The sequence below is a fragment of the Oncorhynchus nerka genome, linkage group LG27 (assembly GCF_034236695.1).
Source record: "Oncorhynchus nerka isolate Pitt River linkage group LG27, Oner_Uvic_2.0, whole genome shotgun sequence".
Taxonomy (NCBI): Eukaryota; Metazoa; Chordata; class Actinopteri; order Salmoniformes; family Salmonidae; genus Oncorhynchus; species Oncorhynchus nerka.
In genome coordinates, this window is record NC_088422.1 from 82062710 (window position 1) to 82087359 (window position 24650).

Sequence of the window (24650 nt, forward strand, 5' to 3'; positions counted from 1 at the left end):
CTATTGGTAGATGGGTAAAAAATAAAAAGTGGACATTGAATATCCCTTTGAGCATGGTGAAGTTATTAATTTCACTTTGGATGGTGTATCAATACACCTAGTCCCTACAAAGATACAGGCGTCCTTCCTAACTCAGTTGCCAGAGAGGAAGGAAACCGCTCAGGGATTTCACCATGAGACCAATTGTGACTTTAAAACAGTTGCTACACAGTAATGTGAAAGTTGTATTTTTTTAGCGGTCCAATACGTAATAACACTTATCATAGTTCAGTTGTACTCCTGAGAGGTTAGAAAAATGATCTAGATCCTCTATAAGGCTGTACAGGGATCCAGATTGCAGATTTAAGAGGACATTTGAGTTGTCAGTGTACAATGACACTTTTGTTTTTAAGCCCTGGATTCCTAGCCCCTCTATATTATTGTTGGATCTGATTTTAATAGCTTACATTTCGATGGTCATAATAAATGGATAAGTTCCTCCTCTCCAATTTGTCCCTCACACAAGTCTTTCTGTACAGCTGATAATTTGACACTATCATTAGGAAAATAATCCTTACAGTTAACTTCAGTTAGTGGAAATGGAGGAGACTGAAGAGGTAACATATGCTTAAAGTACTTTGCTTGGTCTTTCAAAGTATAATTTGGTGAATCATGGAGGACATTCAATTTGCATTATTTTTATAATATATTATACTTGATCGTTCCCAAATAATTCCTCCATTTCGTTTAGTTTTTCCTCTTAACGTATTCTGTGTCTCTGTGGTACAGTTGTTATTGCTATCCATCTGTACTGTTATTTATTCTATTTCCCTTGCTAATTTGAACTCTTTTGAACACATTTCTTTCGTTTTAAAGATTAATATTGAATTTCATGACCTCTAAAGGTACATTTAAAAGTGTACCATACAGAAAGGCGATCTGCTGTACCTATGTTATGCAGGAAGAAATATGTTGTTTAGAAACAGGTTGTCATCCTTTAGGCTTTGATTACATTTCCACTATCCTCGCACACGTTGGAAATTCTGCCTTTGTCAGAGGACTTGAGGCCGATACGTTACCTTAATAAAGAACAGTGATACTAGCAGGAGCAGTGTGCAGGTTTCTCCTTCTTTCTACATAATTCTGCTTGAAAATCTATGGCAAGACATGAAAATGGTAGTCTAGCAACAACCAATTTGACAGAGCTTGAAGAATTTTGAAAAGAATAATAGGCATATGTTGCACAATCCAGGTGTGGAAAGCTCTTAGAGACTTCCCAGAAAGACACAGCTCTAATCGCTGCCAAAGGTGATTCTAACATGTATTGACTTAAGGGAGTTAAACACTTATCTATTCAAGATATATTTGTTTTTGTGGTTTCATGGATTTTCTACAAATGTTAGAATTTTTCTTCCGCTTTGACATTACAGAGAATTTTTAAAAGATTGTTTACAAAAAATGACAATTAAATCAATTTTAATCCCACTTTGTAACACAACAAATGTGGAAAAAGTCAAGGGGTGGGAATACTTTCTGAAAGCACTGTATACCTGGTCACTAGGTTTATTTCTATGTTAGGAATCTGGCAATGCCAAGAGTGATGAAAGGCAAGCTGAAAATGAGGAATAATTTCAGTAACTCCTAGGGCAGGGATCGTCAACTGGCTGTCACGCCCTGGCCTTAGTTATCTTTGTTTTCTTTTTTCTTTTGGTTACGCCACAGGTGTGACATGGGTGATTTATTGTGTTTCGTCTTGTCTAGGGGTTTATTAGATTCATGGGGTTGTGTTCAGTTTAGTTGTCTAGGTAAGTCTATGGTTGCCTAGAGTGGTTCTCAATCAGAGGCAGGTGTTTATTGTTGTCTCTGATTGGGAGCCATATTTAGGCAGCCATATTCTTTGGGTATTTTGTGGGTGATTGTTTCTGGTCTTTGTGTTTTATGCACCAGTTAGGACTGTTACGGTTTTCACGTTTATTGTTTTGTAGTTTGTTCATGTTTGAGTTTTCTTATTAAAGAACCATGAACTATAACCACGCTGCGTTTTGGTCCACCTCTCCTTCCCAGGAAGAAAGCCGTGACACTTGGTGGCCAGCTGACAATTTTATTTGTCCCCCAAAGTTTTCTGGGCACATTTATTTTTCTTCATTTTTGCACATAAAAGACTGTAAAATCACTAGGAATTCAGCTCAAAATGATTTTTTATTTAGGAAATCTATTCCGATGTATTTCCACTCATAAATAGAGAGACATACAGTATGTGATCGTGTACCAATGTCTTTCTAGGTTTGAAATGATTGTTTTTGTCAAATACAATATCTGTTTAGGCTTCTTGCATCAATTTGCAAAGTACAAATGAAGTACAAATATAATTAAGTTCCAGCCCCCCCATCATTGGCCCAGAATTCTCACAGTTGACGGTGAGACTGAAGAAGTGGATAAGTAATAGTGTCTATTACCCTGGTGATCCTTGACTTGATCTTTTAAATGGAATTCCATTATACTGGCTAGCAGGTAGATTAATTGTTTAGTCAAGTTACCCCTGGGTATTTGCGTCAGTTAGCCTGTCTGCCTCACCGACTCAGACACTCATTTCTGCAACATTACTGGACCTCAACAAACAACCTTGAAGACTTGGGACTGTGAGCACCAACAGGATTCCTCATCACTCAAAAGAAAGTTTTCTCCTTGACTTGAAGAAGAAGGGAAAAACGAGGACAGCCTAATACTTCCCTTCATCTGACTACCTACACGTTATAGTCTCTCATTGTGTCACAATAAGTTAAGGTTTCATTTAAAAAATGTTCCTTTAGAGATCTACGTTTATGGACCTATTTGAGACTCATGTAATGGTGACTCAGTAGGCCATCATTTCAATTCTTTGGCAAAACTTGGGCTTTAGATGTTAAAGGGAGTAGACTTTTGAGTGGAGGGAGCCTTGATAGTATGAAACAGATGACAAATCATCTTACATTCTGACATGGCTCCACTGTCCCTTAGAATTACCATCTCAGTCCAAACCACCCTTGGTTATAAACTATGAAAACAACATTGGAAATGGAAATGGGACTTTATTTCAAGGCTCCAAATACATCACCAATTTCTCATATAGTGAATTTAAAGCTGATCCATGTGCTGTTGGTTATGTTATGTCTTTCAGTTAGATATTCATTTTGGGAAGCTATAAATGTCAATTAATGGTCTAAATTACATTTAGTTTTCAGCTCACTAGAGGTGGCAGCAAAAGGTTTACCTCTAGAAATGTTTAGGAGACTCCAGAGGCTTGCAATGGTAAACATTGTTACCGATAGTTTGGCTGTATCTATTTGAATTTGTCCTTCTGTTTATCAGGGCAGGTAATTCTACCTTGGGATTGGCTGGCTTTGCTGTTTGTCAAAACAATAAAGCCTTAAACATTATGGAGAGAAAGAGAGGGGGAGATGCTGAAGAGAGAGAGAGTTACTGAATTTAATCCACAAAATCCTCTGTTTATTTGGTTAAAAGTGATTTAACGAAGTTGTCTCACAAGAGCTTGTTTACAATTTGCGACTTTTTCTTAGTGGTCTTTTCATTGCTCATATCTGATGTAGTGCTACCCCCATTACTGAGTCTCTTTTCCTTTGGATCAGCCAAGCGTCCACGCTGTTGCTTTGAATAAAACATACAGTAGGAGATAGCATCCTGTGGCTGTGTGTTTTTGTGTGTGTTGTGGCTGTACCTACTGTCCAGGCTTTGCTGTGTCTGACTCATTAATAAAAGACTGGTGGGTTTTGACATGTCATATGGTCACTGGATGTACTCAGGTTAACTTCGTCAACCATTCACCACCCACCCATTCATCATTGATTCATGTAAAGGAAAGGTTGGTAGTACCCAGAGTAATCATTCATCTACACTTAGATTTGATGCTTTTTCTCTGACTTGGATTAAGGTTGGCTAACCCCTTCATGTGTTTCCGACCTCCTTTACAGAAGAAATCCCCTTTCATATCTGCCTCTTGTTGTTGCAATTTTGCATACATAAACACTTTTCAGTTGACTGACATTTCCTGATATGTTATTTTCACTCTCTGGGGTTAGAACTGAACCCCTGTTTATCTGTTTCACTGTCACTGTTGTGCACACAACCCACTGGGCAAAAACTGGTTTCAATGCCAAAAATATATGTGATGACGTTGAATCACCGTGAAAAACGGATTTGCAAAAAGTCATCAACGTTGTCAATTTCCGTCTTTTGTTCACCCAACTTTTGACCTAAATCGAACGACATGGTGAAATGTTTTGTTGATTTCATTTTGAATTCACGTTAGTTGACAACTGAACGAAATGTAAATCAAAACTAGACATTGAATTTATGTCTACGCCCAGTTCTCTCGTTCAGGTAGTATTTAATGCGGTCGGTCGGTCGGTCGGTCGGTCATCTGTGAGTTTGACTAGAGTATACACACACAGAGTATGTCGTCTCACACACTATTCTGGCACCCATCGTCAAATCTCTTGTGGGCGCTGTTCAATCTGTCACAAGAGACTACTTCCACTCTGACAGATGCCAGATGGCACAGGTATAAAGTTAGTTTTCCATAAAGGTTGAACCACATTGAAATAGACAGGGAAGAGAAGGGAGACAAGATAATCTAGCTACCTCAAGACAGCCACTTACAAGCATTTTCAATATGGCTAAATTCAATATGGCTAAACTGTTGTTTGAATATCAGAGATCATGCTGTTGTTTGTAGCTTGCCAGTAATTTAAATTTCCATGTTGCCCCATGATGCAAAAGAAAAATCCCATTGTTGGCCGTGGAGATCCTTCAGTTAGCACAGCTTGATTCAGAAAACGCTATCTCAAAGGCAGCATAAATACTATGTTGACCTGTTAGAAACTTTAAATGATAGATAAGTGGAGCTTGGTAGACGACATGACATCACACATTCCCATTTGCAATGTGTCTCTTATGATTAGGGACTTTGCTCCAGATCGTCAACGCAGTTTAATGCCTGCGAGTGGATTCCATTTAGAATTACCTTTCTTCCTTAAATAGCACCAGTCAGATCTGTCAGGCTCAGACGTGAGGCTGGTAGTTATGTCACTGTTGAGTTGAGTGTTGACTTTTCATCAGCTATTATGGAGATAATGATGATGATGATGATGATGATGATATTGCCTGGTGTATAGAATTATTGGTTTTACACAACATCACCACTCCTGAGTAGTCAATAAAATCAGCAAAAGTATGTTGACATGAGTCATATTTGAACAAAGCTTGAATCCACCCAACTTGAATCTCAATATATTGATCCTGACAATGCCCACCATTGGAGGTCTAGTATTGTGATACAATGCCTCTTTATTTTCCCTTTGACTCTGAAGTTTAACATTCAGAGTCCTTTCAAAGTGACTTCTGATGATGAAACCATATGCTGCTCTTGTGTCTGATGAGAGCGATGTCAGCACTGTCTGATCACCAATGGTGTCACAGCCCAAAGGATTAAACCCCAGTATAAAATAGCTGACTCTGCCTTTGATGCGGGTCAGTGAGTGAAAGGGAAATATAATAGACCAGGTTTTCCTCTGACAGATATACCCTCATGTCGCTCTCTGTTACAGTACCGTCTATTTTTGCATTAATTGGTGGTTACAGGGTTAATTCCGCGTGGTTACAGGGTTAATTCCGCGTGGTTACAGGGTTAATTCCGCGTGGTTACAGGGTTAATTCCGCGTGGTTACAGGGTTAATTCCGCGTGGTTACAGGGTTAATTCCGCTTGGTCACAGGGTTAAAACAGAACTCAAAAGGTTAAGTTAGATATTAATTCTGAGTGGTTAAGGTTAGGGCTATGGTATGTGGAAGGCTTAAAACTAAATCATTAAAAACAACGTGCTATCATCATTATTGTCACAGCTTGCTAGAGAATTGTGAACTGCGGTGGATCAGTGGTCTAAACAGCGAGCTCCAGCTCCGAGGTATCACCAGTTTTCCCTCTGTGCTGGGAAATGTTATTTTCTTTGTGAGCGCTAAGGAGCTAAGGACGGCATATATCAACGTTCTCAGGATCTTTTCAAAAGTCTGAAATCGCCACTTATTTCTAGTGATCAGGCTGGCCTTCTCGTTCTTTCTTAGAATGCCCAGTCAGTTAGTTCTTCTTGTTCTCTCTTAGAATGCCCAGTCAGTTAGTTTCGATGCACAGCTTGTGTTGCTTTTCAGGGTCACTGTGTATTGAAATGACTAAGAGACTGGTGCTCACTATTTTATATGGCTGGGTGTCTTTCTTTTTGCCTGGCTGTTCTTCCTGAGATTTCCACACAGTTACCTCAGTAACACACACACAAACATGCACACACACACACCTGCACGCACACACATACACGCGCGCACACACACACATACACACCCATACACATACACAAACACACAAAAGCGCAGACACATACACACATAGTAGTCTCTCCACTGTCCCATGAGGACATCACTTGTGGTAGCTTGACAGTGAGTTGTTCTGTCACTGTGCTGCCTACCTTCATGCAGGCCAGGTGATGGGACTCATTCACTGGAGAGACCTTTCCCTAGCCAAGAGAACTTCAGGTGTGTGTGCGTGTGCCTGTGCGGGCACGCATGTGAGTCCGTGTCTGTCTGTGCATATTATTTTTCATTATAGCAGAGAAGTTCAGGAGAGGTGTCTCTTGATTACCTGATTTAAAAATAAAAAACATATTTAAAACAATTTCTATTAATGTGATGAGATAAAATTGAACCCTACTGCAGGATCTGTACAGCAATAATTTTTTTCAAATATAATGAAAAATCGTTACACTATCAACAGAAATCCTACTTGTATTCTTCCTTTGGTACAATGCCAGGCAGGGGAAGCCATTAGCATGGTTGAATCTGTTGGGGGAAGAATAGGCAGAGATGAAGTAGACTAGACAAGGATGTGCTACAATAAACTGATGTCTGAACATAGAGAGAAATAGACCTCACTGTAAGGGATTTCCTCTTCCGAAGAGGAGAGGAGAAAAGGATCGGAGGACCAATATGCGGGGGGTTAGTGTCCATGGTTCTTTTAATAAGAAATAGTACACATGAACAACTGAATACAAAAACAAGAAACGTGGAATGAACAAAACCCAAAACAGTACCGTGTGGTGAAAAAACACAGACACGGAAACAAACACCCACAAACACACAGTGAAACCCAGGCTACCTAAGTATGATTCTCAATCAGAGACAACTAATGACACCTGCCTCTGATTGAGAACCATACTAGGCCGAAACATAGAAATCCCCAAATCATAGTAAAACAAACATAGACTGCCCACCCCACCTCACGCCCTGACCATACTAAATAATGACAAAACAAAGGAAATAAAGGTCAGAACGTGACACTCACCATAATACTGGGCTAGGAATATCAGATTTTTCACTCAAGAATTTGTTATCAACAGTAAAGATGATATCATTAAACAGTCCTATGTAACCAGCTGTTTCTAAGATGGTTTCAACTGTTCTAACTTCAGTGGGCTCAGCCTGCTGAGGTAGAGGGGGAGAGGAAGAGCACAGAGAGCAGATGCTCAGTAGATGGGTTCAACTGTTCTAACTTCAGTGGGCTGTAAGTCCCCTCAGCCTGCTGAGGTAGAGGGGGAGAGGAAGGGCACAGAGAGCAGATGCTCAGTAGATGGGTTCAACTGTTCTAACTTCAGTGGGCTGTAAGTCCCCTCAGCCTGCTGAGGTAGAGGGGAGAGGAAGGGCACAGAGAGCAGATGCTCAGTAGATGGGTTCAACTGTTCTAACTTCAGTGGGCTGTAAGTCCCCTCAGCCTGCTGAGGTAGAGGGGGAGAGGAAGGGCACAGAGAGCAGATGCTCAGTAGATGGGTTCAACTGTTCTAACTTCAGTGGGCTGTAAGTCCCCTCAGCCTGCTGAGGTAGAGGGGGAGAGGAAGGGCACAGAGAGCAGATGCTCAGTAGATGGGTTCAACTGTTCTAACTTCAGTGGGCTGTAAGTCCCCTCAGCCTGCTGAGGTAGAGGGGGAGAGGAAGGGCATAGAGAGCAGATGCTCAGTAGGGTTCCATTAAAGAGATGCACCTCACTACCCTTTTCCTTTCACTGACTCAGCCCCTGGATACTGTAAACTGGGTTCTAAAGAGTCAGAGAGACGCAATGTATCTCCTCTTTCCCTTCCTTTCATCTTCTCATCCCTCCCACACACACACTCTCCTCGAGATCACTTACCAGTCCGAGACATCCAGCCATGAGGGTTGGAGAGCAGTTTGGCCACTGCCGGCCCCTGTGTGTTCATGCAGGCGTGAGTAGTAGTGCTAGTCAGCCCCCAGACCCCCACCATGTCATCACTCTAATGGGGCCCCCAGGGAGGGCCACTCTCTCTCTCGCTCTTACTCCCCCCCGCCCAGCTCCCTCGGAACACAGCCCAGCACGAAGCACTCCCACTGGGCCACTTCAAGGGAATATCCAGTCTCTACCAGACGGCTCCAGGCCCAGCCTAGTCATTAAGGAGGATTTATCATGTTTTTTCCTCCATCAGTTGAGAGGCTTTTTAGGGACAGTGGATATTAATGTTAGAAGATGTGGAGAGGCGTATTGCATTCAAAATGTACATCAGTTATGTACCTTGATCCCTCTGTAGTCTAGGGGTTAGTAGTACTGAGATGGCTTGTTGTCTCCACATGTGGTGTTATGTCTACTGAAGACCTATTGCCTGGGATATTCTCTGAAGGATATGTTTATCTTTAAAAACACAATATAGGGCAAGTATGGATCATCAACAGCAGCAGCATAAATGACTAAACCAAATGCCATAGCTGCTCTGCTTAGTATAAATTCATAGGAGGCATCAGTCCTGAGGAATTATGTACAGATGAAGGACTTCAATCCAGGAGCAGCACTGGGTTGAAACACTCATTCGCTACTCTCCTCACCCAGGGAATGACCAATGACAAATATGCATACATACATATTTCCACCACAGTCAGCATTTCGACAGCTATGGAACACTGCACCAAACAGTGTCGTTATGTGTCTATCATAAGTTGTATTGAATGTGTCACTCTAAAGAACAATGGTTTTCCAGTGTCCACCACCAGGCTCTTGGTCTGACTATATTTCTGTAGCACTGACTAGACTGATCAAATGCTTTGAAATAAAAACTTGGCTTAATGTGTGTGTGTGTGTGTGTGTGTGTGTGTGTGTGTGTGTGTGTGTGTGTGTGTGTGTGTGTGTGTGTGTGTGTGTGCGCGCATGTGTTTCTCTATTCTCGCCTGCCTGGCGTAGAGGATGACCCAGTTAGTGGTCTATCTCTGTCTGCTATGTGTGATGCTCTGTGTGATGCTCTGTGTGATGCTCTGTGTGATGCTCTTTGTAGGAATCTCTCTTCCTCTCGGGGATATTAACACCTACAGTTAAAAGGAGGAGTGTTGTGCTGCTTATCTTTTCATGGTACAGTTGGCAGTTTATTACAATATGATACGGTATATCTGACCATTAAGAACGGCACCAATAGTAACCTCCTGCCTTAAGTCCGGTGTAGATAAATGGAGTGTGGCACCACAAGCCGGTCTTAAAGTCTGCACTGTAAATACAGCATCCAAATCACTTTATTACATTATAAAAATACATGATACAGTATAACTCCCCACTAGAAACCAAACTAATAGACACACCATATACACTCACCTGACCTTCAACATGTCAGGGTTGGAGTCAATTCCATTTCAATTTAGAAAGTAAACTCCAATTCCAATTCAAAGTGTTCCTCTTTGAAAAGCATTGAAGAGAATTGGAATTGGAATGTGTACTTCCGTGTACTTCCTGAATTGACTGGAATTGAAATGGAATTGACCCTAACCCTTCAACATGTCCTCTAGTCTCCAACAGGACACAACCACTATCTCTCAGTAAACATAACATTACATAACATACCATATCATGTGATTATCCCCCCTAGTAAGCCCTTGAAATACTGAACTGTACATATCTCTGAGATACACCACCTTTTAGCTCTGAAAGCCTCATAGAGATTATCCAAGTGGGTGATATAGTGTGCATCCCTATTGGCACCCTATTCCCTACTTAGTACACTATCTGGGACACGCTGCTTACTGAGTGGCAATGCTGAGGTTGAGCCTCACAGCAGCACAGCAGGACAGGAGTGGAGCGTGAGGTTGTAAAGTAGCAGCCGCCACATTAACCACTCACTGACTTAATCACACAAAACACATCCCCAGAGCAGAGCTATGTGGGAGAGAGAGAGAGAGAGACAGAGAGAGATCGTTTTTATATTGTTTATTTCCCTTTTGTTTATTATCTATTTCACTTGCTTTGGCAATGTAAAGATGTTTCTCATGCCAATGAAGCTCTTAAATTGATATTGAAAGAGAGAGAGAGGCAGAGAGAGAGAGAGAGAGGCAGAAAGACAACGAGAAAGAGTCATCTGCTAATGTGACCAGACATTACCATCACCACAAACCAGCCTCTGTTTTCTCCTGAGCCCTAATCAAGATCGCTGACCAGGGTTGCACATTTTGGGGAATATTCAGAGGTGGAAACTTTCTGTGGGAATTAACGGGAATATATGGGTATTAATGGGAATTAATGGAAACATATGCAAATTCATATTAGTACCATTTAAATGTAGATATTTTTTGCATTGGATACATTTACCATATGGTATGGAGACAGAAACATAAACCTTTTACCTTATCATAAGTAGACATAATTGCAAATGATTAAATCCTTCCAATAAAATGTAAAAAAAATTGTTAAGAATTGATCTTTAATTAAATGAATCAATCACATGGAATGATTTCACAACAAAACAAAAAACAGAACAACAAAAGAAAGGGAATATTGAATGATCCCCAATGATTCATCGCATCTCCCAAAAACGTTTTTCAACATACATCTGTAAAATGAGTCTAGAATCTTAAGCTTTGGTTGTCTTCCTCTCAGGTTTCCATGTCTTCTCCCTGGTAGAGGTCAACCGATTATGATTTTTAAACGCCGATACCTATTATTGGAGGACCAAAAAAAAGTAGATACTGATTAATCGGCCACATTTTATATATATATTAGAGGTCGACCGATTAATCGGAGTGTCCGATTAATTTGGGCCGATTTCAAGTTTTCATAACATACGGAAATCTGTATTTTTGGACACCGATTTGGCCGATTTTTTTGTTTTTTTTGTACACCTTTATTTCATCTTTATTTAACTAGGCAAGTCAGTTAAGAACACATTCTTATTTTCAATGACAGCCTAGGAACGGTGGGTTGACTGCCTCGTTAAGGGGCAGAACGACAGATTTTTACCTTGTCAGCTCGGGGGATTCAATCTTGCAGCCTTACAGTTAACTAGACCAGTGCTCTAACCACCTGATTACATTGCACTCCATGAGGAGACTGCCTGTTAGGCGACTGCAGTAAGCCAAGGTAAGTTGCTAGCTAGCATTAAACTTATCTTATAAAAAACAATCAATCAATCATAATCACTAGTTACAGTGCCTTGTGAAAGTATTCGGCCCCCTTGAACTTTGCGACCTTTTGCCACATTTCAGGCTTCAAACATAAAGATATAAAACTGTATTTTTTTGTGAAGAATCAACAACAAGTGGGACACAATCATGAAGTGGAATGGCATTTATTGGATATTTCAAACTTTTTTAACAAATCAAAAACTGAAAAATTGGGCGCGCAAAATTATTCAGCCCCCTTAAGTTAATACTTTGTAGCGCCACCACAAGTCGCTTGGGGTATGTCTCTATCAGTTTTGCACATCGAGAGACTGAATTTTTTCCCCATTCCTCCTTGCAAAACAGCTTGAGCTCAGTGAGGTTGGATGGAGAGCATTTGTGAACAGCAGTTTTCAGTTCTTTCCACAGATTCTCGATTGGATTCAGGTCTGGACTTTGACTTGGCCATTCTAACACCTGGATATGTTTATTTTTGAACCATTCCATTGTAGATTTTGCTTTATGTTTTGGATCATTGTCTTGTTGGAAGACAAATCTCCGTCCCAGTCTCAGGTCTTTTGCAGACTCCATCAGGTTTTCTTCCAGAATGGTCCTGAATTTGGCTCCATCCATCTTCCCATCAATTTTAACCATCTTCCCTGTCCCTGCTGAAGAAAAGCAGGCCCAAACCATGATGCTGCCACCACCATGTTTGACAGTGGGGATGGTGTGTTCAGGGTGATGAGCTGTGTTGCTTTTACGCCAAACATAACGTTTCGCATTGTTGCCAAAAAGTTCAATTTTGGTTTCATCTGACCAGAGCACCTTCTTCCACATGTTTGGTGTGTCTCCCAGGTGGCTTGTGACAAACTTTAAATGACACTTTTTATGGATATCTTTAAGAAATGGCTTTCTTCTTGCCACTCTTCCATAAAGGCCAGATTTGTGCAATATACGACTGATTGTTGTCCTATGGACAGAGTCTCCCACCTCAGCTGTAGATCTCTGCAGTTCATCCAGAGTGATCATGGGCCTCTTGGCTGCATCTCTGATCAGTCTTCTCCTTGTATGAGCTGAAAGTTTAGAGGGACGGCCAGGTCTTGGTAGATTTGCAGTGGTCTGATACTCCTTCCATTTCAATATTATCGCTTGCACAGTGCTCCTTGGGATGTTTAAAGCTTGGGAAATCTTTTTGTATCCAAATCCGGCTTTAAACTTCTTCACAACAGTATCTCGGACCTGCCTGGTGTGTTCCTTGTTCTTCATGATGCTCTCTGCGCTTTTAACAGACCTCTGAGACTATCACAGTGCAGGTGCATTTATACGGAGACTTGATTACACACAGGTGGATTGTATTTATCATCATTAGTCATTTAGGTCAACATTGGATCATTCAGAGATCCTCACTGAACTTCTGGAGAGAGTTTGCTGCACTGAAAGTAAAGGGGCTGAATAATTTTGCACGCCCAATTTTTCAGTTTTTGATTTGTTAAAAAAGTTTGAAATATCCAATAAAGTTCAAGGGGGCCGAATACTTTTGCAAGGCACTGTAACTACACATGGTTGATGTTATTACTAGTTTATCTAGCGTGTCCTGCGTTGCATATAATCAATGCGGTGCGTATCGTTGCTCCAATGTGTACCTAACCATAGACTCATGTTAAAAGGAACCACCAGCTTTCATATGTTCTCATGTTCTGAGAAAGGAACTAAACGTTAGCTTTCTTACATGGCACATATTGCACTTTTACTTCCTTCTCCAACACTTTGTTTTTGCATTATTTAAACCAAATTGAACATGTTTCATTATTTATTTTAGGCTAAATTGATTTTATTGATGTATTATATTAAGTTAAAATAAGTGTTCATTCAGTATTGTTGTAATTGTCATTATTACAAAAAAAATAAAAAAATTGGCTGATAAATCGGTATCGGCTTTTTTTGGTCCTCCAATAAATGGTATCGGTATCGGCGCTGAAAAATCATAATTGGTCGACCCGTAATATATATATATATATATATATATGTAATAATGACAATTACAACAATACTGAATGAACAATGAACACTTTTATTTTAACTTAATATATTACATGAATAAAATCTATTTAGTCTCAAGTAAATAATTAAACATGTTCAATTTGGTTTAAATAATGCAAAACACAGTGTTGGAGAAGAAAGTAAAAGTGGAATTTGTGCCATGTAAAAAAGCTAATGTTTTTGTTTTCTTTTTTCTACTGTATTATTGACTGTATGTTTTGTTTATTCCATGTGTAACTCTGTGTTGTTGTGTCGAATTGTTGTTGTGTCGACTATGTGTCGAATTGTTATGCTTTATCTTGGCCAGGTCGCAGTTGCAAATGAGAAAATGTTGAACTAGCCTACCTGGTTAAATAAAGGTGAAATAAAACAAATAAAAAAATTGCCAGCCTAATCTCGGGAGTTGATAGATTAAATAACTCTTTGTAAGATAAATGTTTTAAAATGAAACATGTATGGAAACAGGTGAATTAACACTCCTCAGTTAGCAGGGTCAAGCAAGCTAAAACCCACATGGTAGCAAAAACTAACTTGCAGAAATTGTTCACAAGTTAGAAATGATTTTAACACACTTTGCTGTAGGCTACTATTTATTAGTTAACAAAAAATAATTTATGGCATATAAAATATATTCACTCGATCCAGTATTGTAATCAAAACCAGAAAGCAATTAGTCCTTGGCTCAGACAGTGTAGTAGTGTGGGCTCAATAGCATCTCATTAGTGTGCAAGATCTTGAGAATCAGCTGTACATGTGATGGAAGAATGCACTGTGCATGCAGAGGGTTGCAATTCCATTGAATTATGGATAGTTTAACCAAAATATGCACAATACCTAGAATTGCCTTATGTGTATCCCACAAAAAAGGTTCAATGTTATAAGCCAATTTGATGAATTTAAGCAAAATTCCCCAAATTCCCCAGTTTAACTTCCCATGGAAAATTTCCCGACCCTTTGCAACCCCGTCGCTGACTGTCTAGTGCCTGATGCACAACAACCATTTAGACTCCATTCCTCGGTTGTTGCAATCTTCCATCCACCTGCAGGTTAATATGACACCATCACATATTAATGCTGTGTTTCCCTGGGTGATATGGAACCCATTTCAATAATTCATCTAAAGTGAGGCCTGGATTGGCCGTGGAGGACCAAGAGAATAGTCTGCTGCTGAGCGGCGTGCCGCCTGAAGACCGGCTCTAAAATTACGGACTCAAGATAATTTGGCCCCAGTCTTTTTCCTCTCTCTGTGTGTGTCACTTTTATTACTTCTATGGAGCATCAATATCAGCATTAGCTTGGTTAAACAAATTACTAATGTCTCCCTCCCTCCTTCACTCCCTTCTTCACGTTTAAACATTCCTTCCCTTTGCTAATCCCATTACCCATGAGTCATGATGGCTGATATCACAAGGCTGCCCACCCTCACCCGTCACCCCTGGGATGAGGGCAGACCACACACCCCCTTCTGCCCACCCTCTCCTGCCCACCCCCTAAAGAGGGCCTTGGGCCTCGAGGCACCACACACACCATTTGTCCACGCCACAGAGCGACTCAGGGTGCGTCCCAAAAGGCACTCTATTTCCTATATAGTTCACTACTTTTGACCATGGCCCATAGACCCCTGCCCAAAAGTACTGTACTATGTAGGGAAGACGTTTCCATTTGGGATGCAGCCACAGAGAAGGCCCAGGGAGCTAAATCAAATTGCCTGGCATTAATAATGTCCCCAGTAACATCCCGGCTTGGAGAAGGGGACATGACAATACAATCATAATCTCTCTCTCTCTCTCTCTCTCTCTCTCTCTCTCTCTCTCTCTCTCTGTCTCTCTCTCTTTCTCTCTCTCTCTCTCTCTCTCTCTCTCTCTCTCTCTCTGTCTCAGTCAGTCTCTCTCTCTCTCTCTCTCTCTCTGTCTCTCTGTCTCTCAGTCTCTCTGTCTCTCTCTTTCTCAGTCACAGACTCTCTCTGTCTCTCTATCTCTCTCTCTCAGTCTCAGACTCTCTCTGTCTGTCTCTCTCCCTCACTCACTCACTCTCTCTCTCTCTCTCTCTCTCTCTCAATTTCAATTTAAGTGGCTTTATTTGCATATGAAACATGTCTACATCGCCAAAGCGAGTGAAATAGATAATAAACAAAAGTGAAAGAAACAATAAAAAATTAACAGTAAACATTACACTCACAAAAGTTTGACAGTGTTGTCAAATCAAATCTTATCAAATTGTATTGGTCACATACACATGGTTAGCAGATGTTATTGGTCACATACACATGGTTAGCAGATGTTATTGGTCACATACACATAGTTAGCAGATGTTATTGGTCACATACACATGGTTAGCAGATGATATTGGTCACATACACATGGTTAGCAGATGATATTGGTCACATACACATGGTTAGCAGATGTTATTGGTCACATACACATGGTTAGCAGATGTTATTGGTCACATACACATGGTTAGCAGATGTTATTGGTCACATACACATGGTTAGCAGATGCTATTGGTCACATACACATGGTTAGCAGATGTTATTGGTCACATACACATGGTTAGCAGATGTTATTGGTCACATACACATGGTTAGCAGATGTTATTGGTCACATGGTTAGCAATTGTTATTGGTCACATACACATGGTTAGCAGATGTTATTGGTCACATACACATGGTTAGCAGATGTTATTGGTCACATACACATGGTTAGCAGATGTTATTGGTCACATACACATGGTTAGCAGATGTTATTGGTCACATACACATGGTTAGCAGATGTTATTGGTCACATGGTTAGCAGATGTTATTGGTTACATACACATGGTTAGCAGATGTTATTGGTCACATACACATGGGTAGCAGATGTTATTGGTCACAGACACATGGGTAGCAGATGTTATTGGTCACATACACATGGGTAGCAGATGTTATTGGTCACAGACACATGGGTAGCAGATGTTATTGGTCACATACACATGGGTAGCAGATGTTGATGTGAGTGTAGCGAAATGCTTCTGCTTCTAGTTCCGACAGTGCAGTAATATCTAACAAGTAATCTAACAAATTCACAACGACTACCTTATACACACAAATGTAAAGGGATGGAATAAGAATATGTACATATACAGTGGAGCAAAAAGTATTCAGTCAGCCACCAATTGTGCAAGTTCTCCCACTTAAAAAGATGAGAGAGGCCTGTAATTTTCATCATAGGTACACTTCAACTATGACAGACAAAATGAGATTTTTTTTTCCCAGAAAATCACATTGTAGGATTTTTTATGAATTTATTTGCAAATTATGGTGGAAAATAAGTATTTGGTCAATTACAAAAGTTTATCTCAATACTTTGTTATATACCCTTTTTTGGCAATGACAGAGGTCAAACGTTTTCTGTAAGTCTTCACAAGGTTTTCACACACTGTTGCTGGTATTTTGGCCCATTCCTCCATGCAGATCTCCCCTAGAGCAGTGATGTTTTGGGGCTGTTGTTGGGCAACACGGACTTTCAACTCCCTCCAAAGATGTTCTATGGGGTTGAGATCTGGAGACTGGCTAGGCCACTCTAGGACATTGAAATGCTTCTTACGAAGCCACTCCTTCGTTGCCCGGGCGGTGTGTTTGGGATCATTGTCATGCTGAAAGACCCAGCCACGTTTCATCTTCAATGCCCTTGCTGATAGAAGGAGGTTTTCACTCAAAATCTCACGATACATGGCCCCATTCATTCTTTCCTTTACACGGATCAGTCATCCTGGTCCCTTTGCAGAAAAACAGCCCCAAAGCATGATGTTTCCACCCACATGCTTCACAGTAGGTATGGTGTACTTTAGATGCAACTCAGCATTCTTTGTCCTCCAAACACGACAAGAGTTTTTACCAAAAAGTTATATTTTGGTTTCATCTGAGCATATGACATTCTCCCAATCTTCTTCTGGATCATCCAAATGCTCTCTAGCAAACTTCAGACGGGCCTGGACATGTACTGGCTTAAGCAGGGGGACACGTCTGGCACTGCAGGATTTGAGTCCCTGGCGGCGTAGTGTGTTACTGATGGTAGGCTTTGTTACTTTGGTCCCAGCTCTCTGCAGGTCATTCACTAGGTCCCCCCGTGTGGTTCTAGGATTTTTTTCTCACCGCTCTTGTGATAATTTTGACCCCACGGGGTGAGATCTTGCTTGGAGCCCCAGATCGAGGGAGATTATCAGTGGTCTTGTATGTCTTCCATTTCCTAATAATTGCTCCCACAGTTGATTTCTTCAAACCAAGCTGCTTACCTATTGCAGATTCAGTCTTCCCAGCCTGGTGCAGGTCTACAATTTTGTTTCTGGTGTCCTTTGACAGATCTTTGGTCTTGGCCATAGTGGAGTTTGGAGTGTGACTGTTTGAGGGTAGCTACTATCTTGTCTCATCGCTACAACTCCGGTACGGGCTCCGGAGAGACGAAGGTTGAAAGTCGTGCGTCCTCCGATACACAACCCAACCAAGCCGCACTGCTTCTTAACACAGCGTGCATCCAACCCGGAAGCAAGCCGCACCAATGTGTCGGAGGAAACACCGTGCACCTTGCAACCTTGGTTAGCGTGCACTGCGCCCGGCCCGCCACAGGAGTCACTGGTACGCGATGAGACAAGGATATCCCTACCGGCCAATCCCTCTCTAACCCGGATGACGCTATGCCAATTGTGCGTCGCCCCACGGACCTCCCGGTCGCGGACAGTTAGGACAGAGCCTGGGCGCGAACCCAGAGTCTCTGGTGGCCCTTAACCACTGGGAGGCCGCTCAGATTAAGTATTTGAAATGATTTATAATAGTATTAGAACCCAAGTCTGCAGCAGTTTATTTCCTAAAGCGAAAGCCTCTTATTCATGGTCGGTAATTAGAGTGAGATGGCTATTAGGAAAACTTTCTAACAGTGCTAAGAGGGCCAGCCAGTGTGATTAAAAAGTAGCTGATGAATTTACTGGAGTGAAGCTCAATTACTCCTAGAAAGTGGGTGGTGTTATTCACTGGCAGTAATGGTGTTCTGTAGATTAGAAAGTGGGTGGTGTTATTCACTGGCAGTAATGGTGTTCTGTAGATTAGAAAGTGGGTGGTGATATTCACTGACCGTAATGGTGTTCTGTAGATTAGAAAGTGGGTGGTGTTATTCACTGGCAGTAATGGTGTTCTGTAGATTAGAAAGTGGGTGGTGTTATTCACTGGCAGTAATGGTGTTCTGTAGATTAGAAAGTGGGTGGTGTTATTCACTGGCAGTAATGGTGTTCTGTAGATTAGAAAGTGGGTGGTGTTATTCACTGGCAGTAATGGTGTTCTGTAGATTAGAAAGTGGGTGGTGATATTCACTGGCAGTAATGGTGTTCTGTAGATTAGAAAGTGGGTGGTGTTATTCACTGGCAGTAATGGTGTTCTGTAGATTAGAAAGTGGGTGGTGTTATTCACTGGCAGTAATGGTGTTCTGTAGATTAGAAAGTGGGTGGTGTTATTCACTGGCAGTAATGGTGTTCTGTAGATTAGAAAGTGGGTGGTGATATTCACTGACAGTAATGGCGTTCTGTAGATTAGAAAGTGGGTGGTGTTATTCACTAACAGTAATGGGGTTCTGTAGATTAGAAAGTGGGTGGTGTTATTCACTAACAGTAATGGTGTTCTGTAGATTAGAAAGTGGGTGGTGTTATTCACTGGCAGTAATGGCGTTCTGTAGATTAGAAAGTGGGTGGTGTTATTCACTAACAGTAATGGTGTTCTGTAGATTAGAAAGTGGGTGGTGTTATTCACTGGCAGTAATGGTGTTCTGTAGATTAGAAAGTGGGTGGTGTTATTCACTGGCAGTAATGGTGTTCTGTAGATTAGAAAGTGGGTGGTGTTATTCACTGGCAGTAATGGTGTTCTGTAGATTAGAAAGTGGGTGGTGTTATTCACTGGCAGTAATGGTGTTCTGTAGATTAGAAGGTGGGTGGTGTTATTCACTGGCAGTAATGGTGTTCTGTAGATTAGAAAGTGGGTGGTGTTATTCAGTGGCAGTAATGGTGTTCTGTAGATTAGAAAGTGGGTGGTGTTATTCACTGACAGTAATGGTGTTCTGTAGATTAGAAAGTGGGTGGTGTTATTCACTGGCAGTAATGGTGTTCTGTAGATTAGAAAGTGGGTGGTGTTATTCACTGGCAGTAATGGTGTTCTGTAGATTAGAAAGTGGGTGGTGATATTCACTGGCAGTAATGGTGTTCTGTAGATTAGAAAGTGGGTGGTGTTATTCACTGGCAGTAATGGTGTTCTGTAGATTAGAAAGTGGGTGGTGATATTCACTGGCAGTAATGGTGTTCTGTAGATTAGAAAGTGGGTGGTGTTATTCACTGGCAGTAATGGTGTTCTGTAGATTAGAAAGTGGGTGGTGATATTCACTGACCGTAATGGTGTTCTGTAGATTAGAAAGTGGGTGGTGATATTCACTGACAGTAATGGCGTTCTGTAGATTAGAAAGTGGGTGGTGTTATTCACTAACAGTAATGGGGTTCTGTAGATTAGAAACTGGGTGGTGTTATTCACTGGCAGTAATGTTGTTCTGTAGATTAGAAAGTGGGTGGTGTTATTCACTGGCAGTAATGGTGTTCTGTAGATTAGAAAGTGGGTGGTGATATTCACTGGCAGTAATGGTGTTCTGTAGATTGGAAAGTGTGGTAGAGAAGAAATAAGAAATACTGTATGTGTACTTGCACCACACACACACACACACACACACACACACACACACACACACACACACACACACACACACACACACACAACACACAAATGCATGCAGGAATGCACACACACACACACACACTGAATGAAGCTCATATTAAATCCAATCTATACAATGAAGATGCCACACTGAAAGTCATCAGTAGCTTTCCTTTGTTCATTCTGAGATGAGATGCACCCATTATCTCTGATTGAACCTCACTCATTAAACCTTCTATAACCCCATCCTCTCTGTATTAACATGTCTGCTATGCTCAACAGTAAAGTGGAGATGATGATGTAGGTAGATGGTAGATGGTAGGTGTTAGTTGGTAGGTGGTAGATGGTAGGTAGTAGATGGTAGGTGTTAGGTGGTAGATGGTAGGTAGTAGATGGTAGGTGTTAGGTGGTAGGTGTTAGGTGGTAGGTGGTAGGTGGTAGATGGTAGGTGTTAGTTGGTAGGTGGTAGATGGTAGGTAGTAGATGGTAGGTGGTAGATGGTAGGTAGTAGATGGTAGGTGGTAGATGGTAGGTGTTAGTTGGTAGGTAGTAGATGGTAGGTGGTAGATGGTAGGTAGTAGATGGTAGGTGGTAGATGGTAGGTAGTAGATGGTAGGTGGTAGGTGGTAGGTGGTAGAGAAAAGCAGTGGAATACTGTACCAAAACATGGTACTCTGCATTAACATAACATATCCACACTCCCCACAAATCTATATTGTACAATACAGCATTTTTCTACATAGTTTTTGTTCTTCCACAGTAGCTCGTCTCTGGGCTTATTCCCATAGGGACATCAGAGACCGCTTTGCCTTGCATCGGATCAATACGCTTTAGCTTCAGTCTTCTAATATATACAGTCATTGTCTTCAGCCCTGCTTCAGTCTTCTAATATATACAGTCATTGTCTTCAGCCCTGCTTCAGTCCTTTAATATATACAGTCATTGTCTTCAGCCCTGCTTCAGTCCTCTAATATATACAGTCATTGTCTTCAGCCCTGCTTCAGTCCTTTAATATATACAGTCATTGTCTTCAGCCCTGCTTCAGTCCTCTAATATATACAGTCATTGACGCCAGACCTGCTTCAGTCCTCTAATATATACAGTCATTGTCTTCAGCCCTGCTTCAGTCCTCTAATATATACAGTCATTGTCTTCAGCCCTGCTTCAGTCCTCTAATATATACAGTCATTGTCTTCAGCCCTGCTTCAGTCCTTTAATATATACAGTCATTGTCTTCAGCCCTGCTTCAGTCCTCTAATATATACAGTCATTGTCTTCAGCCCTGCTTCAGTCCTCTAATATATACAGTCATTGTCTTCAGCCCTGCTTCAGTCCTCTAATATATACAGTCATTGTCTTCAGCCCTGCTTCAGTCCTTTAATATATACAGTCATTGTCTTCAGCCCTGCTTCAGTCCTCTAATATATACAGTCATTGTCTTCAGCCCTGCTTCAGTCTTCTGATATATACAGTCATTGTCTTCAGCCCTGCTTCAGTCCTCTAATATATACAGTCATTGTCTTCAGCCCTGCTTCAGTCCTCTAATATACACAGTCATTGTCTTCAGCCCTGCTTCAGTCCTCTAATATATACAGTCATTGTCTTCAGCCCTGCTTCAGTCCTTTAATATATACAGTCATTGTCTTCAGCCCTGCTTCAGTCCTCTAATATATACAGTCATTGTCTTCAGCCCTGTTTCAGTCCTCTAATATATACAATCATTGACGCCAGCCCTGCTTCAGTCCTCTAATATATACAGTCATTGTCTTCAGCCCTGCGTCAGTCCTCTAATATATACAGTCATTGTCTTCAGCCCTGCTTCAGTCCTCTAATATATACAGTCATTGTCTTCAGCCCTGCTTCAGTCCTCTAATATATACAGTCATTGTCTTCAGCCCTGCTTCAGTCCTCTAATATATACAGTCATTGTCTTCAGCCCTGCTTCAGTCCTTTAATATATACAGTCATTGTCTTCAGCCCTGCTTCAGTCCTCTAATATATACAGTCATTGTCTTCAGCCCTGCTTCAGTCCTCTAATATATACAGTCATTGTCTTCAGCCCTGCTTCAGTCTTCTGATATATACAGTCATTGTCTTCAGCCCTGCTTCAGTCCTCTAATATATACAGTCATTGTCTTCAGCCCTGCTTCAGTCCTTTAATATATACAGTCATTGTCTTCAGCCCTGCTTCAGTCCTCTAATATATACAGTCATTGACGCCAGCCCTGCTTCAGTCCTCTAATATATACAGTCATTGTCTTCAGCCCTGCTTCAGTCCTCTAATATATACAGTCATTGTCTTCAGCCCTGCTTCAGTCCTCTAATATATACAGTCATTGTCTTCAGCCCTGCTTCAGTCCTCTAATATATACAGTCATTGTCTTCAGCCCTGCTTCAGTACTGCTGTTTCTGTACCAGGGGTGCTGCTCTCAACTTTGTAAAGTTGAATTTATCTCATCAATATGCAAAGTATACATTCAGTACAAGTTGAGGTCAGCTGTATGCACGTGCAATGTGCAGTGGTGCTTTTGTAGCCATAATACAGTATGTAAAGCTGCTTAGTGACTGCTAAGTGCTATAGGTGGCAGGTAGCCTAGTGGATAAGAATGTAGTGCCAGTAATCGAAAGGTTGCTGGTTTGAATCCCATAGGTCAAAAATATGTCAATGTACCCTTGAACAAGGCACTTAACCCCAATTGCTCTTGATAAGAGTGTCTGCTAAATATGTAGTGTTGGTGTTCCTGGTGAGGGAGTGTATCCAAAATGGCACCATCTTCTCTGTATAGTAGTAGTGCACAATAAAGGGAATAGAGAGCCATTTGGGACAAAACCTAGGATTAGTCTAATGAAAGAAAGCCTGTGTTTGTGTTCCAGTTCATTTCATTCCTAAATGTTCAGACCTGTCGTGATAAATGGCTCTGTGTTTTGTTGTCTTTCAGTAAACACAGTTGCCATAAATGACATCACACACACACTGTGATTCATTAGAGAGGCTGTCTGCCTCATTTTGGCTGTAGATACGTTATGTAGCTTAGTATAGGAAGCAGGTACTACATGCGTGTATATGTTGGTGCAGTGTCTCTGTATGTGCTTCTGTGGAGCGGTGTTTGTGTCTGCCTGCCACTCTCAGACCGGCAGGATGATTGTATTTTAAGGGAGTGCGAGTCAGCGCTTCGTGTCGTGGAGGATAGTCCTCAGTGTGTGTGGTATAGCTGCTGTGACGGTGACATACTGGACAGAGACAGTAGCCAGTGGATGTGCGATCCCATAGAGAGACTGGAAAAGGTCAGGCTTCTGTGGTGCTAGCCAACGTTAACATTCAGAACATTCTGTCTGCGTACCAAATAGCACACTATTCCCTATATGGTTCTGGTCAAAAGTAGTGCACTATATAGCGAATATGGCACCATTTGGGATGTATCCTCAGCGCTAACACTGAGCCATACAGTCACCTAGGGCTTTGCCAGATGCTAGCCTCAGCCCTGCTGATGTGTTTTATGGTGGTAAACTGGGACATTCTTATTACTGGGCCATTGAAATGACTGTATCTGGGCCATTCATATGACTGGGCCTGGGTAATTCATATTACTGGGCCTGGGTCATTCATATTACTGGGCCTGGGTCATTCATATGCCTGGGTCATTCATATTACTGGGCCTGGGTCATTCATATTACAGTAGAGTAGAGTATGTGAGTTTTAGCTGCCACTAAACACAGCTGTCTCCATGCTGGGCCACATACTACTGCTGGGCTGTACTGTAGCGGGCTGCTGCGTTAGCATGCATTAATCAATACCTGAGAAGTGCACAATTGTGAATGGTGTAGTATGTCAGTGACATTGGCTAGAAGGTACAGAGGGAGTAGAAAGGCATGAGCCCCCACCTGTGACTGTCCCAGCAGTCCTCACTAATCAACGCACCAGGGCCTAGACCAAGCCTGGACAAAGGCCGGCCCGGGGTTGTATGCAGCCCGCGACCTGATTCAATACGGCCCACGGAATCATGCTCAGATCACGTAGAGAATTTGCTATAGTAAAGTTTTGAAAAAGTCCCAATGAATACCCGCCTTTGTGTTATGATTTAACTCTCACCACTTATGGGACATATTTATTGAAGGCACCTATAAATAACAACTGTACGAGGACAGACAGTGACAGACAGGCTGACACACACGCCAAAGTTACAAATAAATTGCGCAAAAATTAGTTTTTCAAAGATAAAAAAAAAGGAAAGTAGACAATGAATGTAGGGTGTTCCAGCAAGAGTGGACATTGAACTATTTATTTATTGAGGAATCAAGGAAAGCTGTGTACTTAGTGTGCAAAGAGAGCATTGCTGTCTTGAAAGACTACAACTTGTCCCGACACTTCCAGACGAAGCATGCAGAGAAACATAGGAATATGTCTTCTGAGCAGAGGGCAAGTGCATCGAAAGAGTTGCTTTCTCAGTTGCAAAAGCAGCA